Below are 15,538 nucleotides of genomic sequence, written 5' to 3'. Positions count from 1 at the left end.
CCTCGCAGTGTGGATCAGAATTTAGAGCAGCATATAGGGAGACAGAATTTACAGAAAGTGAAATGAATAAAATAGGTTGAATACGACCTTTCAGTGCTGTCTGTGGGAGGTAGTAGTATTTCCAAAATCCTAGCTGTAGGGCTCTAATTACAAACTTTTTTACCACTGAGGCACATGTAAGCTCTTGATTGGTTGACAAAGATAGTTTGCACTTAATGATCCCTTTTCCCTGAACCTAAACCATAAAAGAGTATGATATTTTGAATATAAGCATTGTAGTGGGTATTTATTCTCTCACATCCAACTGTAAATATTTTAACTTCTATTCTACTGTTCTTTAAAACTTGTATTGTATTTGTAACTTTATTGTAGTTTCCTTCTCCTTTTTGTTTCTTTTCTGCCTTTTTACTTTTAGTTTTTAAAAAGCCTCCTGTGGAAAGATGTTTTAGAGTAGCATCTTGCTATAAACACTACGTGGAGTGCATCTGGTGCTTGTGCATTATTGTATGTAAAAATAAATAAATAGTCTAATACTTTAGTTCTGAAGGCAGGAAAACAGACCTGAATTCTTATGTATTTTTGGGGACACTTAAGTGCATCTCTCCCTTTGGAAAGATGAACATTATGTGATGGTGATATTCTGAGGCGCCTTGTAATTGGACAGATAATTAAGCTGCTGCGATTACAGTACACACATTAAGCCTCACTGAAGCAAAAAGTAGAATTTGACCAACCTCAATAATCATCTGCCATCATCTATTTTGTGTTTCCAAAATGAGGCCATGTCCTTTATTTTGCTATCAAATCATGATATGTTTATGTTTCATTCCCAGACATTTTGTAGGGGGGTGAGATGCTGTCTTTGCCTCTTGACATATGTACATATCCATAAACTGTACCTATACATTTAATTGCGTTACATCTCGTATTTTACATGGCTATTTCTGCATGGTTTGATGAGGGACATGGTGTGATGATAGTATATGTATGTGTGTGAGGGCGGGGGAACACCCTCTGACATTATTGGCCTCGACAGCTCTGGAGCGGAGCCCAGACGTGAGCCACGTTAACCGATGTGTCAGGTGTTGGCAGTTTTTTCTGCCATCTTGCCTCGGTTGAAATAAGCAGATAAATCAAGCCAAGCTGGACCAGGCCTTTTCCACCCTACTGCTTTCAGCACACCAGCCGCAGAACTGGCCCTTTGTCAGAGCGCCGACTGACCCGACCGGCTTATTTTTCGGGGGGCCTGCCAGAAAAGCTCTGGGGAGAGCTAAAAATGGCAAGAAGTTGGGCAAGTTTCTGACTCAGCCGCTGAAGAAAAAGACACCATGTTAACTTGTTTAACTCAATCCAGTACACCTGATCAATTTAAAGCCCGTACATGTAGAATGTTTGCTTTGATTCAACCTGTGATGATCAGATGTCAGTACAGCTGCTGCTAAAACAGAGGGAGGACTGATTTTATCACTCTACAAAGACAAATCTTGATGCTGTACATCTAGCATTCATTATTGCTGTATCAAGTGACTGCAGTCCTGAAGTATAACCACATCATTCACCAGTGCATTGTCAGGAGGAACAATTCCACTCTGCTGTATCAATCCAACTACAGTATTGCCGCAACACGCTCCAGTGCCTCCTTTCCATTCATAAATAGATGAAGAACTGTCCAACAGCATTACACACGATTGCAGTGGGCAGAATCCTGCTTCACAAAGGTTTATTGTTCGCAAACGACAAACAGATTTCAACACTGCAGGCGGGAGCACTAGTAGCAGGTAGCTGTTGAAGAGTGATGTAATGATTAGGAAGAGGTAATGAGGAGGAAGAGGACGCTTGGGCCAGGAAAAAGTATTCTGTGATCACTCTCATCCACGTTTAGTGCATTCAAGGACAAATAGAATCTCCAATACAGACTGCTATGCATTGTAAATAGTGTCTGTCTAAACTGCGTATTTCAATTAGCAGGTTCCAAGCTTGAAAATTGGTGATTCAGACACCCAATCTGCTACCATGTTACTGTCAGCTCTGCTGGCATCAAACCCACTGATCTACATGTAATAATAGACCCAGTTGGTGCCATTTGAATGACTCCCAAATCTTCACAACTCCCCCACCACAGCTGTAACCATGTATGACCAGCCCACCATCACACCTACACCCTGAGTCAGCTTTTATTTGAGGTTGTTTATAGTCAAGTGTGATGAACAGTGAATGAAAAACAACCCTTTTACGTCCCAAAATGCTGGGGACACAAAATAAGTGGTCAAGTCTGCTCACTTTCAGCCTTAATTTATAGCAGGGAAACATATGACCCCAGATGTTTTTTGGGTGAGTGTAGTTTAAGGTTAAAGCAACATAGTCTAGACAGAGAGTTCAGAAGTGGCACACAGGTAGACAGACAGAACAAAGAGGTTGTTGCAAATGGCAGCAGGTGAGAGGCTGGTCTGGGGTTGATGACGGATGGGTGTGGCGTAATGTGTGAATGAGGGGCAGGTGTGCAGGTGGGTGTGGAGCTCAAGTGACAGGGCAAGGCAGGATAGTCTGAAAACAAAGCTTCTTCTTCACATTTTGGCCTGTGGTACATGTAAGCTGCATTTAAGGCTGCAGAAAATGGCTCTTTCAGAAACTCCTTTGAGGGTGGAGTAAATTCAGAATCTCCATTTTAATTGTTCATGTCTGGATGGGCAGAAACTTGACGTTTTTCAAACATTATTAGTGTACGTAACATCATTTGCAAATATGAACTTGATGAATGAAAAGACTGTTTCTGAAAATCAGCCTTTAAACCTTTTTGTTTCATACGAACTGTGCTGGAGGACAGAGCCCAAACAATTAAGTAATACTTTAAGACCACACTGAATATAATAACAAATAATGTACATTTAATAAGGTGCCTCCGGGAATATGACTGCAGGTCTGTGCAGACTGAAGAGAACTGTAGAGGCGGCACAGGACTTTATCTGAGGCAAAGACACATCTGTGAGAGTCGAACTGTTTCTACTTGAGTGAAAAATTTCAGCCCTTAACTGATGCTCTTTGACAACAATTCATGAACAGAGGCAGCAGAAAGGGAAAGAGGTCTGAAGGAAAATAACAAAAAACTGAAGTTCCTGGTGAAATGTGAGGTCAGTCGGAACTGAACTGTCACACAGAAGCACAGGCGCACTCCACACACTGCTCGGTAAGTGCAAACATCGTTAGCTTGTGGGTGAATAAACACTGAGAGAAAAAATACTCCCGTGGTTAAATTTGCACAAAAAAGAGCACAAGACCAACATTTGCTTCTTGCTCAAATGGTTCAAAAGGTGTTTAGACTGTCAGATCAGTCAAATTCAAAACCTGATGCATTTTCTGTCCCCAGGAGGATCTATTTCCAACATGCATGTCCTTAACATGGTTTGGTGCACAGAACTATCTGAGAAGTCGCCTTTTGAAACTGTTTGAAAAAGGGCAGGCAGAAAATTCCTTGGCAGGTGATTGGATGAACCATCTGTCTATCACTTTTATATTACTGGCTAATTTCAATAGACCAGATCAATGAACCATAAGACATAGTAGGAGAGCCAGTCGAAAGAAGATACTGACAAATCAAGAAGAGCCATCAGTGCCATTGTTTCCTCATATTTCAATAAAGAAGTACTCTTCAGATCCAACATAGTATCATGCAGTGTTTCACGCATGTCAAATGATAACAAATGTAATCTATCAAATTTGTGTACATGGGCATGAATTCTCCTTTTTTTTGTGACAGCACAAGTTTAAAATTGTGTCTGAGCGAATCCTAAAGATTACATTTCGTCATTGTATTTCATGAAAGTGATCAACATACAACTAAAATAAGGATCTTCCCTTCACCTTGACCAAAGTCAATCCTAAAGATTACATTTCGTCATTGTATTTCATGAAAGTGATCAACATACAACTAAAATAAGGATCTTCCCTTCACCTTGACCAAAGTCAATCCTATAGATTACATTTCGTGACAGTTTCACAAACTAAAAATACCTAAAGAAAAGTTTTTTGCTTTAACCTATTATTAGGAAGTAAATGTTGATTGCACAATGTAACGGCTATCGAAAAGACATCATCAGCGTATAGATTGGTTCCCTATACAGCTTGCTTTCACTTTGCAATTTTTTCTGCCACCGGGCATGAAATCTCCCAGGAGAATGAACGCTGAGTTGGTGATGCAATCAAGCAGGCAGCCTGGCACCATTTCTATCTGCTTCCATGTCTCCATTATAGACGAAATGGGTATTTAAACTCACATTTTGCCCTGTGTTGACGGTACTTTGAGGAAAATGGAAAGCATCCAATTGTCTTTGTCACAGCGGTGCCAACAATAATACAACTCTAGCGGGGAAAATACTTTTGTCTCCAAAAGCTACCCACAGACTGGATGCAAACTGGATTCTGGTGTGGCAGTCCAGGACTTTGTACACCCGCCATCCATCCCAACTTTCTAAAGGCAGTGTTTCAGTCAGTCGGGAAAATGTGGCGCAGGCACGGATGATAGTGGAATACAAATCCTATATATTTGGGGAGAATTGTTGTCAAACTACGCTGCCAGATCTGATAGCTCTGATGCTATTGTAACCCAGTAGATAACAGACACTATTGTGGTTTCCCTTCAAATATTATTTTTTATTAATTAACCCTCTTTATTTTATTATTCTGTCAATAATATTAATTTTGCACACACTCAGTCCTTAATTGTTGCACTTTAAAAAGTAGATGCATGATTTGTAGGAGAAAGTAGTCCCACCCTCTTCTCACGAGAGTTACAGTGCGGGAGTGAGAGCGCAGAGTTATGGTGCCTTCATGTGCTATGGTATTTATGGTAAATACCAAAGACGACATGAAAAGTGCACATGAACACCCTCTCATGTGGTATTTTCCACCGGGCAACTCGTAGAATTTTTTGATGCCCGAGTTGCCGAGATGAGATAACCTTTCACCTTTTCAACATGGCGGCGAGCAACGGAAGATTCGTGAATGGTAAGCAATGTACACTACTAAACGTGTTTTGCTACTGTTAGTGGATAGTTTTTGTAGCCTATAAAGTTTTGCTCCATTGACAATTGTAATATGATGCGTTAACACTCGGTGTCAGTTTTTAAAATACCATTATGGTTTGGTTTTACCTCCCCAGAGCAGATGCTAACAAGCCTGAATCTGTGTGTCCACCATCTTTATTTTCTCTGTACAACAACAAAAACACATGAACACAACGCACTGGTAAATACCAGATCACAAGTGGAAAATACCATCTGTACCATAGCACATGAAGGCAGCATTAGTGCGGTGCGAAGTCAGAGCAGCAGTACGAGCAGATGAGAAACACGGGAGAGAAAGTCGATAAGAAGTCACGAAAACGGTGGTTGTTAACTCACTTATCAACACAGAATAACCTTGGAAAGTGTACCTACCTGAAGCAGAGAGGTGGTCGAGGACCCGTGGGTTATTGTTTTCGGCAGAGACTTGGTGAGTTGCTCAAGCTAATTATCGCTAGCGCATGCTAACCGTATTAGCCACATGGTGATTCAGCACATGAGAGGGCAGAGAACTTGGTGACACATGAACGTGACTTGTCGCTACTCTTTACTGTGTGTTTTAAGAGTTAAAGCTTCATATTTTGCTCTGATAATCTGATGAAAACAAATGAGGTGTGCTATTTATTTTCCTGTGTGTGTATTAATTCTGAGATGCACTGTTTAGGATGTGTGTTAAAGGTGCATTTTGCTAATTTTCAGGTTATAATTCAATAGACATGTGGAATGGTTAAAAAGGATTAAAATGATCATAATTCATGGTAAAAGGAGCTAAAATGATCATATTTCATGGTTAAATAGCTAAAATAATTAATGTTGATTAAAAATGTGTATAAATGTATGGAAATACTTTGAGAAAAAAGAACTGTACAGTTAAAAGAGATAATTCATTTAATCACTATTGTGTTCCAGTAGTGTGTTGAGATTTATGTATTGAATATGGCCATAAGAGAAGTTTGATGATTTTGTGTAGTGATAGCCCTGTCTTTATACAGGCTAGGTTTTTTGAGAACCCTCAGAAACCTTTAGATGTGGATCTGGATTCTCCTGGTTGATGGAGATGGCGAGCTAGTGAAACTGGAAAGGAGTAGAGAACCAGTACCTGAACCTGAAGAGGACCTCCAGCCTTCTTCACCCTAACTGAGTGTGTCTGTGGTAGGACCACCACACATACACTTGACTCTTGAACCTCTGACTCTTTAAACTTCCCCTGACTTGACTTACACACATTGATTGAAGCACGCTGACATTCAAAGACATTCAAGGAATATTCAAGGACTTTCAAGGAATATTCAAGGAACGTTTAAAGGAACAGTTGTTCCTATTTGGACACTTTTATTTGGTTCTATGCTAAAGAGAGACTGTGAACTGTTGAGCAATCAGATGTCATTGCATTAAATTTTAATTGTATTTTATTTTATTTTCATATGGTTAATACAGTCAACTGGTTTCCAACATACCTCGTGCCTCCATTTATTTATTGTGTCTGTGAATTCCTCTTTAAACCCTCCTCTACGAACCTAGTCGATAGCCCAAAACTCTGTAGTACCTAGCCGGTTACACTATTGCAGCAGCTATGCTAACCTCTTCCTGAGAGATTTTCTGAGAACTGTTGTTGTTGAGCGAACAGTTTCTTCTCTCACTGTCGTTTACACCTAAACCACATCTGCAGCTGCCAGTGGTTCCTCATAGGACGCCGATTGGTCCAAACCACTGTAGTTTACACACAATTGAATAACTTGAAGCCTGGCAAGATACATTCTTGTCTGATCCCATGACCTTGCATGATCTGACGAATCCAGCTGCCTCACAAGGAAGCACTCATACCCGAACATGCTCCCCTCATTTATCTTTCACCACCATGAATGCAGAATGTGAGCCGAGGCACGCTGACACACACTCATTTACTTTCCCGTCGTTCATGTAGATGATTCGATGTCCTGAGAGCCCGTCATTAGATACACAGCTTCATCTGAACACAGTCCTGGGGATGAATAATGATGCAGTACTGTGAGCACTTGGTCTGCTCAGAGCAGCAGCTCAGCTTACTCTCAGAGAGCCTGTCAAGGTAGTCAGCATTTATCTTGTCAGTTGACAACACCACCCTGCTCTTAACACAAATGAACATAGACACCTATTTGCATCAGTATACATGTGAGGACCTTTCCTGACTACATTTACTCCCTACACAGAAACCCTTTATGTTCTCCTTCGCCACTACATTCCTAAACGTAACTCCTGTTCTACACATCAAACCTCCACACAATACCTTTATATATTACTCATTTGCTGTGCCAAATATGTCATTGAAAAAATGTTGTTCCTGCCTGCATTATATTCACTAACAGTATGTTTTCCAACATGCTTATAGAAGCAAGAATTCACAGGGAGATTGCTCAGATTAAAATGATTACTTTGACACAGAAATGACAGGACTTTGACACCAGGGACAAGGGTTAAGTCCTATATTCCATGTGTCATTGGGGTTAGCCTATAATAAGACTTGGTTATAGATGTGAGGTCACTTTAGTCCAAACTTTTCTTGCCATTGTTCATTGACCAAAGTAACTAGCAACTAGCCTCCTGGTTCATTAATTACGTCTTATGCTCTGGCTACATTGAACACGTGATGTATGCATAAAATTTGCGGAGCTGATGAGCAGCGTAATATATTTTTTTACTGGCTACACTTGCATGAATGGCGTAGGGTTTGAATCACAGGCAAAAGATAACTATGAGCTATCGTTTTTGGACCCTGGCACAGTGCTGTGAAACTTTTTTATTGGCCACATGTGAGCGGGTTTAAACATGACATGAAAAATGAGTCCTTCTCCATCTCTCTCTGTTGTCTACACAAGCCTTTGGGCGATTTCTTGAAGTTGTTAAATGTTGTTGGATTGCGGATTTCTTTCTTTCTGTGAATGAATCTAGTTTGACTTTCCGCGACAGTTCAAAGGATGTGACTTAATGCACGATCTCAAGAGCCTCGTCTCAGTCTCTCTCTGCTCCGCTAACAGTAGCTAACGTTACTTTAGAAATGGCATCCGCTTACAAAAACTAGCCACTGGCTCCCAGCAAAGCAGACATTCAACAGAGCTCCCTAAATTTAAGAATATATTTACACTATATGACACATTTCTGCGTAAAAGAGCTTCGCGATCAATTTTAGTGGATCTTAATGGCACATGCACATTACTTACACACTGCTCTCACATCCAGTGTAGCCAGTTTCACTGCAGCAGCTGCTCCGTGAACAGATCACATACATTATGTGTTCAATGTAGCCAGCCTGCAAGTTATTTGATTCTTAAATATCCCCATTTAGCAAACGGCAAATGACAAATTTTCTTTTAGTTTACAGAACTTAATTTGGTTATATTAGAGCAGTGATTCTCAATGAGCAGGTCCTGACCTGGTACCTTGTCGTGTCACCTGCAAGGCGACAAACATGTTGTCAGACACCAACACACATCATCCACCAATATGCAGGCAGCTTTTACAGAATTATCCAGGTCTTCGTTTCTTCAAAGGCCTTTGTGTTTCTTCACATTTGGATATTTCATGCAGCTTTGTGGTTCAATTAGCTGCAGTCGTTGGGGTGAAGGTTGCGATTGAAGCACAAGATCAAAATGCAATATGAGTGGAATTAGACTGGCATTGAAGGTAGCCTGATGAAACATTCCTCAACTGTAACTCCATGACCTTAGTATACTGTATCCTTTTTCTGTCGAAACTGATCTCACTTCACTTTAATGGCCGAAAACTCAAGGAGATGCTCAAAGGGTACTAAGCAATTACACACACACACACACATACACATACACCATGTCTGTCTCACCTGGACTCAGTGGGAGCTGGGTTTTGAAGATATCTTATTTGTATTTCAAGGTTGCGCCCTGCTCACATTGCTTGAGGGCAAAGTCTTTGTGTTGACGACACAGTGGAGTTCACGGTGGAAACAGTGGAGCCACTCAGGTGCAAACTGAACAGCAACATGAAAAGCAGACGTCTATTAGTAAATGCAGATCATTCTTAACACCTCCAGTGAGTGAAGGACATCTGCTACAGAGGACTTGACAGATAAAAGTTTGGTGTGTAAATAAAAAGTTAGGACGTTAGATGAAGTGATTTCCAGTTATTGCAGTCAGTTTCATTATCAGTGGGGTTTTTTTATCATCTTTTTAAAAATCTTTCTAACTATGACCTATAATCTATATGAACTATAATTCAAGAGAGATTTCATTATCACTTCCCACAGTTTGAAGATAATGCCCGCTGGTAACTCTAACCGTGTATGGCTCTTTCTTTGCTATACCTTCTTTTTTGTGTTCTTTCGCCCTGAGTGCACTTTCATATTATCCTCCAGGCAAAAGCAGTAGGAGTGAAAGCTATAGAGGAAAGACAAACTTCAAGTTTCACTTTTGCAAAACAGGAAGTAAGAAGCAAAATGTTTTCAGCGAAGTGAATTTCATTATCTTGTGCAAATGTGTTGGGTGGTTGGTTATGCCAACATTTCTAATAATGTGTAAATCTTCCAGATGAAATAAACACCATCAATCTTGTGCTCCAAGCAGGTTAAAGAAAGCAATACAATTAAGAATACAGAAACCATCTGAGGCCGGGGCAGTAATGGGAACAATCATTTCTGAATCCAGTGAAACAAAAACACAATGCTAAACTGAAGCAAAGCGTCTCGTTGTTTATTGTGCATCATCTGTTTGTTTTTTCCTGCTTCGGGCGTCCTCTCACGTCATTTTGTAACTTTTAAATGTGCCGCAGCTGTTGAGGCTAACAAAACTCCTCAAGTGTGTAAAGAGGTGATTAAATACACTTGTCTTCTTTATAATTCTCTCTAACGTTAGACAAAGTTCATCTTCATTCATTGATCCCCGGGGTCGTTCAAATGAAGATGTCGAAAATGGGTCATTACGGCAGCAGAGACGTGATTCAAAAACTGAAGAGGAATTTTAAAAAATAGATTAAAGAGAAAGTGTTTTATGAAAAATGGTTAAAGGTCTTTCTAATGGATAAAGGGCTATGGATGTTTTTACATATGCCCGCATCAAAGTTCTATATTTATTCACCAAGAAGTTATTTAAGGTAAATACAAGGCTACGAGGTTCATTTATTGTCATTTTTGTTAAAAAGCCTGGAGAATGAAGCTGCTCTGTAGTCTGGTGGTGCAGCAGCGGATGCTTCTGTATCTTTTGCCAGGTGGCAGCAGGGTGAACAGACTGTAGCCGGGGTGGGTGTTGTCTTTTAGTATCGTTTGGGCTCTGTGCAGAAATCTCACTTCACCAATGTCACTGATGCTCTGTAGATGGGTACCGATGATGCTCTGGGCGGTTTTAATCACCCGCTGTAGAGCCGTCCTGTCCTGGGTCGTGCACAAACCATGCCAGTTTTTTAACCGTACGATTTAACAATTTGATTTATCTATTCGAACTAAAAGTTATAATATTTAATTTAAGACACATGTGGGAGCATGTGTGCAGAGAGCACACCATTGGCTGGTGTCACAGTAGATTTAAAAAGTAAAAAGCAGTAAGTCCTCTATTAGTTTCGGCACTGAAAGGACAATTATAATAAATAATGGTTACTGGACAAATACACATAAACAAACTGTTTTCCTGTTCAAAGAGAAAACACTGAGCTGGAATGAAAACCGCAGCATCTGCAGGCTGATTTTAAGAGCTGGCTGAGGATCAGCTGAGGCTGTTTTGTGTTTTGCCAGATGAAACACTCTTAATGTACTGCTTTATTGAGAGGGAGATGTAAGCCTCTAAGTGTAAAATAAAAAGGAAATTAATGCTGTTAAGACGTTTAAAAATGTTTTATCCACAACCACTAATTACATAATGTAGAAAAGTGTGCCTTCTACACTTTGTATTCAAAGATGATTTAACAAGATTTTTTTGGGAATGCCATTTTATTGTGACAGGGCCCTCAAAAAGACTTTGAAACTGAAATAAAAGTCACTTCCTCCGTATTTATCACACGTCTTTGTGAGCCACGCAGTCTGCCCACTGCAGATAGTGGGACTTTTTAATTGCTTCCTCTGTGTTTAATTAGCACAACTTATTGGAATTTTGTGCTGAGAAGAAGAAACAAACATTAGTCCACAATCAATTACAAGTGGTTGGAGCTTTGGAAGCCAAAGAAAAGTGACACAATTAACACATTTTTAATACTTTCACAGAAATCTTTCCTCAGTAAAACATGAGCGCGTTTCTGGACTGCCTGGAGGTATCTGTCATTCTGCAGGCAGCCAAAGTCATGGCTGACTTCTCTTTTTGACACAGGTCAACCAGAGGTCACTGGAGCAGCGGTATTGCCATAGTAACTCATTTTGCATGATATGAAACAAACATGGCCACCTTGGTCATCCATCATCTCTCTAGTGAGGCCCATCGATCATCGCAGAGGCATGCTGACATCCACTTTGCTCTGGTTCCTCTTGGCTGGGCTGTGATTGGACGGCGTTAGGGAGCCGAGTTGCCTAAGCACAGGGGTGCTTTCACGCTTGCGGAGCAGAGAAACGCCCAAACTGTACAACCTGACAGAAACACATTGATTTAGAAATCTATAGAGATGGGATTCATCAACCTTGGGTCTTGGCAATGTGGTTCGCAAGAAGGTTTTCTTTTTCCCCTGCAGTCTGAGGGCAGCATGAGGAGCATCAAGCTGGACAAAACAGAGCCAGAGGCATTTGGAGTTGACAAGGTGTTGTCAAAAGGAATTGAGAAGTCAGTCTGACTGCAGTTCTAGTGAGAAAACCTTAAAAGACTAGTTTAGTCTTGCGGGTCATGGCAGGTTTTGGCTCAAAGGATTAGTCTGCTGAAAACCTTTTAAGTGTGTTTTGAGAATTCCAGCAGAGAGCCAGAGTCATAACTGTGAAACATGTCAAAATATATCTAAATGCTCATAACTTCCAAAACCACTTAAGCAGCCTAATGCACTTCTCTGCCCTTGAGCTCTCTGTCCAGCATTAAGGAGGGCGTGGGCTGAAAAAGAAGTAGCTCATACAACACGGCCACGCTTAAAGACGGGGTGACAAGCCCGCTGTCATAGACGAGGATGAGATGCTATCATCATTTAAATATGAAGACACTTTTGGAACTTTCCTGGAAGGCATTCATAATGTTACACTCGGTTTTTCACATGATAAGTGCCAGACATAGTTTGTGGGCAGACAAAAGGAGAGGGATAGAGAAAGATGATAAAACCTTGCTCACTTTGTCACCTCCACACATTTGGCCAAATGGTCCATTAAGTTGGCGTGCTTGTTAGATTGTTAGTTAAAGAAAGTTATAGAAACTCCCATCTCTAACATAAGAAAGCCTACGAGCATTGTTGAATGTAGTTGGAGCATACTGATCCCTTTAGCCCGTTCCCACCAGAAGAACTTCAGAGATCCAGGAGTTGGGGAACCTTAATTTAATTTAGCTGCTCCGCTATAATCCTGATAGAGAATAAACACATTCAATCCATTAATTACAGCTACTCAGATATCAAAGATGCACAACAATAAAACTGTGTGTCCACCACTGGAAGTGATCTAATTTCAGGACTGCATTTTAACATTTGTAAGACACCACTGGATTTCTTTGAGGAAACCTCTCAACAATTTTCAGCTGTGTTTCTGGCGACAAAATACAGATATTTTTGACAGGAAGTCAGGACATCTCCAGTTGTGTTTGAGGTGATCAAAGCAGGTATTTAAAGTCAGTTGAGCCTATACCTGATTATAAGCACAGCATTGTCACAAGAGACAACTAAAAATTGAACCTAAAGAAACATAAAGATGCAGCATAAAGAAATGTTAAGTTGTTAAGTAAATTGTTAAATAACTACTTCTGGGGGAAGATATTACAAGGCGATGGAATAACACAGAAACATACGAATCGATAGAAGAAAAATGGCTCATGGTCATGTTTCTGGACATTTTAACACTTGTTTTGATGAATGATTTTCAGTGGTGTCTAACTTTAAAATGTATTTTCACAGCAATCTAAGTTCCACTGAAAGCAGGAAGGTGAAGGAGGAACTCAAAGTATGGCTGGAAATTGAACATAGACGTTACAATGAAAATGTAACAAAAGCGCTTTGTCAGCTGTAGAATCCACAACCAAAATTTCATCAAGCTGTCAGCAGACATCTATTATTGTTACAAAGAGACAGACTCGCAGCTGGCTCCCCAAGCAACTTAGATTATTTATCTAGACCATTAATAGTAAAAGAAAAAAAATAAATACCACAGATGCTGACATTTTCTCAGCTGACAACAACAGCACAAAGTGCTTTTGCTTTTCAACTTTCAGATAGAGTCTTTTTCTTTAGAGATGAAAGCAGCATGACTGGACCAGAACCCATCGAGAGATACTGATAAGATCCAGCAGGAGATAAGTCGGAGTGAGCCCGTCATACAGGACACAAAGAGGAGAAAAGCTTCGGTTTCAAATGTTTTTCTTTAAGAATCTGTTGAATAAGATGACATTTGAATAACATGGTTATCTATAGCTTTGAGTGGGCCGGGCTGTGAAGCCAGTTTTATCAAGCTCCATTGTTAAAACTACCTTAGTGGGATAAATACACAAAAGAAAGATATAAAGCTTGTTGTGTGAAACAGCATTCATCTTAAATGAAACAGTGTTCTGATGATGTGTTTTTTTTATAGTGATAAGAGGGAAACTGTTCACTGGGAGATAAGATGAGAGGGCCTCTGTGTTTGTGATGTAGTGCACCAATCAATTAAGTGGATAAGATTCAAATGATTACTCTTTCAGACTGGCAACTTAATAGCAACATAGATTTCTGGCAATTACGTTAATTACTTCATTTAATTTACAATGGGTTGCTGCAGACGGTGCATTATGGCCAACCGACGGGGATAGAGGACAGGCAGTGGAGTGAAGAAAGCATGATCAGACTCTGATTGAGCTGAAACTGTGTGGACAACAGTGAACAAGCTGCGTGATGGATGTATTTACATTTTACACATCTACATCTTTGCTAATTTTAACTTCGACTCTGCAAGATTAACATACTGCAGGCACCATCTTCATTTACTTCTCACAAAGTCCACCCACCTTTTTACAGACCGTATTATGAATTGCTGCCCACACGTCCACATCTTTTTTTTAATTTCAGATATTCAAATAGGTTATGTGTTGTGGTCACCGATGGCCGATGGTTTCTGCCAGTTAGAATAATGACCGACCAATGGGATTTTTATTGGCAGGATAAAGAATGGGGATGGGATCTTACTATGCTGCAACCAAAACAGCTTCATCTAGCTCCATCCATTGAAAATAATATCAGAAGACATTAAATGCTCTTGGCTATGTTAAATTAAAATAATGTTAGGACAAATTCATTGAACAATGTGTGTTAATTAGGGCAAGAAAGACAAAAGAAGGGACTAAATAAATACAATTAAATGGCTGTTTAATCTCAAGGAGGATAGATAACTTTGGTGAGTTTGGTGATTTCCTGATTTTTACCTGTGCGGTTTGACATCTTACGTTCAGAGGGAAAACATTGGATGGATTGCAATCCTGTTTCACAGAAATAAATGTATTACGGTAATAATGCTGTAAAAACAAAGACTCCTGTGCAGAGAACTGCACAGGACACTGGGTTGAATTCAAAAAAGTGTTTTTCTCAAGAATCAAGTCGCAGGGAACAAATCCAGGGAGCGAGTGGGAAAAACACAATCCAATTAACAAAGACAAGTCAAAACTCATAGGAACTAACAATAGGAAACACCGGTGAGCAATGGACACACGAGGATGAACAATGATAATCTGGCAGAGTGACAAGGAAAATAAGGAGTTACAAAGGGTTCACAACTGGCAAAATCAGGGGGAGGTGAGTGGTGAGACACAGACAGAAAGACATGAACTGAAACAACAGGGAATGTTAGTACCAGGATAAAAGAGGATGCTGGGATGTTATAATAACTTCAATATTTTGGTTCCCTCAAAATGTTTCATCCTGGGCCGCTGTCAGGTCAACATTTTGGTTTATGACCTAACATCAGCATGTCAGGACTGATTTCCTGAGCAAAATGGTATGATAGCATACTTTTATCTTCCTTACCATTTGGTTTCTTTACAATGAACATTACAGCTGCACAGAGCCACTAGTGTAGTTGCAGATGTTATTTGAAGCAGCTAGTACTTTAATTTTTTTCTTGATTGTGGCAGCCCATGTGGACACTAGCACCCCCACCGGTTTGGCGGAGGTGGTGGGGTAACACTTTATGATTATCATCATCAATAAATACAAACTTCATGGTCAATGAAACTTTAGTTAATAAACAATGAAATGCTTTAAAAACCATTTATTAAGGAATTATTAATTGTTATGTTGTGACTGACGTTTATAAACCTTTATAAATGCTTAATGGAAGATTAATAAAGCATTTCGTAACTGTTAACTAAACTTTAATCAAACATAAATTCACAGTGTATTAATGATAG

The 15,538-nt window shown here is 39.9% G+C and overlaps 1 protein-coding gene across 1 annotated transcript in view; it reads left to right on the top strand.

Annotated features, from left to right (window-relative positions):
• Positions 1-5,313: 5,313 nt before the first annotated feature.
• Positions 5,314-15,538, top strand: part of mgat4c (mgat4 family member C) — a 137,425-nt gene continuing 127,200 nt past the window's right edge. Inside the window, exons 1-2 of the mRNA XM_084363903.1 lie at positions 5,314-5,487; positions 6,050-6,209. The gene's annotated coding sequence lies outside the window, so the exon portion shown is untranslated. The remainder of the gene's footprint in view (positions 5,488-6,049; positions 6,210-15,538) is intronic.

The sequence above is a fragment of the Pagrus pagrus genome (assembly GCF_965226575.1).
Source record: "Pagrus pagrus genome assembly, chromosome: 10".
Lineage (NCBI taxonomy): Eukaryota > Metazoa > Chordata > Actinopteri > Spariformes > Sparidae > Pagrus > Pagrus pagrus.
Note: the sequence above shows the minus strand (reverse complement) of the source record. Positions and strands in the feature narration are given on the sequence as shown.